General features: G+C 63.4%; 1 pseudogene; it reads right to left on the reverse strand.

Annotated features, from left to right (window-relative positions):
- The window catches only part of LOC126435657 (large subunit ribosomal RNA), a 7,958-nt pseudogene that overhangs the window by 3,594 nt on the left and 1,864 nt on the right, over positions 1 to 2,500 (reverse strand).

Consider the following 2,500-nt stretch of genomic DNA (forward strand, 5'->3'; position numbering starts at 1 on the left):
AGAAGGGACGTCCGCGCGCGAAGCAGGCGTTCCGGGAGGGCGCGGGCCAGAAGGAAGAGATTCATCACTTTCACCAGGACTTCGTGCGGCAGGCGCCGCAACTCCGCTGGGGTAAGGCCGTCCGGCCCGGCCGCTGATCCCCTGGGCGGCAACGCGGCGGCGACCTCCTCATGTGTGACCGGCCCCCATAGGCACTCAAGAGCGACAGGCTCCGAGTGCGGGAGGAGGCGGTCACGAATGAAGCCCGCGGTGGAGACGGGCTTCTTTGTGAAGAGGTCCGCCCAGAAGTCCAGCAGACCAGGGATGGCAGGTGGCGGCTGGAGCAGGGTGCCATCCAAGAGGCCGCGCACGCAACGTGCACGCGACCGTCGGAAGGCATCCTGCGTTCTCGCGTACTCCCAGCGGCGCCGCTTGCGCTTCTGCGTCGGCGGCGCGGCAGGCGGCCGCTTCGATGGTTGGCGCGGCCGCTGTGTCCTGGTGATCGATCTCTCCCCTCTGGACCCGACCGACGCAAGGGCATCCGGGAGCATGCCCAGGATGACATCGGGCGGCGTGCCCCGCCCCAGACCTATGACACGATCCAGGGCAGAGAAACGCTGGGCGGAAGCGGGTAGCCCCGCCAGATGCTCCCAGATGGCAGCGTCAGTCGGCCCCTCCGGCGGCGGCCCGGTGGTGTCGGCCGCGAAGTCCTCGGCTGCGTCGACGGGCGGCGCAGCGGCCTCGCCCGCGTCTGGCAGCGGCGCTGCTCCCCGGCGGGACGCCGGCTCTTCCCCCCGACCGATCTCAAGCGCCTCCATGAATTGGCGGACAAGCTGCTTGTGGGCAGCTTGCCGCCGTCGGCACTTGATTGCCTCAAGCGTTCGGTCGGGGAACATCCTGATGAGCTCTTGATTTACAAAGAAGAACCGGGCGTCCCTCTCGAGGAACAGTTCGGCCTCCGCCTTGGCGAGCGACAGGACTTCTTCCTCCGTCCACCTCGCGCGATGCCTCTCCGTGACGATCTCTGCGTTGGCGGCCGCAAGGTGTTGGCGGCGGCGATGGACCCCGAGACCGTTCTTGGTGGTGAAGCTGCGGTGGCACTCACTACAGGCGTATACAGCTGCAAAAGTTACAAGATTTTCGGCACGGCCGGTTGGCCGGCTAGGTGCTGGGGGAGTTGGGGTGGCACCTTCAGCGGAAGGGCCACCACTTTTTCTCTGAATACTGCCCCCAACTAAAAAAAGGGATAGTGCGAGGGGGGGCTGGTAACCCCCCCAAGCCCCTGGTGCGGTCTTCCACTCTGCGAAAATCAGCGGGCCCACGAGAAGGGGAGAAGACCGCAGGAGAGGAGAGGCTAAGAGGGCTAGGCCCATGTATTGCGCATCACTCTCCCTGTAACCATAACCCAAGGAAGGCACCTCGCAGCAGCAGCACGACTACATCAAGACCGCACTTCGAAAAGCCAAGTCCGGATGCAGCCACACCGCCGCCACTTGGCCACCTTAAGAGAGTCATAGTTACTCCCGCCGTTTACCCGCGCTTGCTTGAATTTCTTCACGTTGACATTCAGAGCACTGGGCAGAAATCACATTGCGTCAACACCCGCTAGGGCCATCGCAATGCTTTGTTTTAATTAGACAGTCGGATTCCCCCAGTCCGTGCCAGTTCTGAGTTGATCGTTGAATGGCGGCCGAAGAGAATCCGCGCACCCGCGCGCCCCCGGAGGAGCACGCTAAGGCGGACGCGGCCTCGCAGCAAGGAAGATCCGTGGGAGGCCAAGGCACGGGACCGAGCTCGGATCCTGCACGCAGGTTGAAGCACCGGGGCGCGAACGCCGCGCAGGCGCGCGCATCCTGCACCGCCGGCCAGCACGAGGCCGACCAACGGCGAGAGCAGACCACGCCCGCGCTAAACGCCCGCACTTACCGGCACCCCTACGGCACTCACCTCGCCCAGGCCCGGCACGTTAGCGCTGACCCACTTCCCGACCAAGCCCGACACGCCCCGATCCTCAGAGCCAATCCTTATCCCGAAGTTACGGATCCAATTTGCCGACTTCCCTTACCTACATTATTCTATCGACTAGAGGCTCTTCACCTTGGAGACCTGCTGCGGATATGGGTACGAACCGGCGCGACACCTCCACGTGGCCCTCTCCCGGATTTTCAAGGTCCGAGGGGAAGATCGGGACACCGCCGCAACTGCGGTGCTCTTCGCGTTCCAAACCCTATCTCCCTGCTAGAGGATTCCAGGGAACTCGAACGCTCATGCAGAAAAGAAAACTCTTCCCCGATCTCCCGACGGCGTCTCCGGGTCCTTTTGGGTTACCCCGACGAGCATCTCTAAAAGAGGGGCCCGACTTGTATCGGTTCCGCTGCCGGGTTCCGGAATAGGAACCGGATTCCCTTTCGCCCAACGGGGGCCAGCACAAAGCGCATCATGCTATGACGGCCCCCATCAACATCGGATTTCTCCTAGGGCTTAGGATCGACTGACTCGTGTGCAACGGCTGTTCACACGA

This window comes from Schistocerca serialis, unplaced genomic scaffold (genome assembly GCF_023864345.2).
Source record: "Schistocerca serialis cubense isolate TAMUIC-IGC-003099 unplaced genomic scaffold, iqSchSeri2.2 HiC_scaffold_1213, whole genome shotgun sequence".
Taxonomy (NCBI): domain Eukaryota; kingdom Metazoa; phylum Arthropoda; class Insecta; order Orthoptera; family Acrididae; genus Schistocerca; species Schistocerca serialis.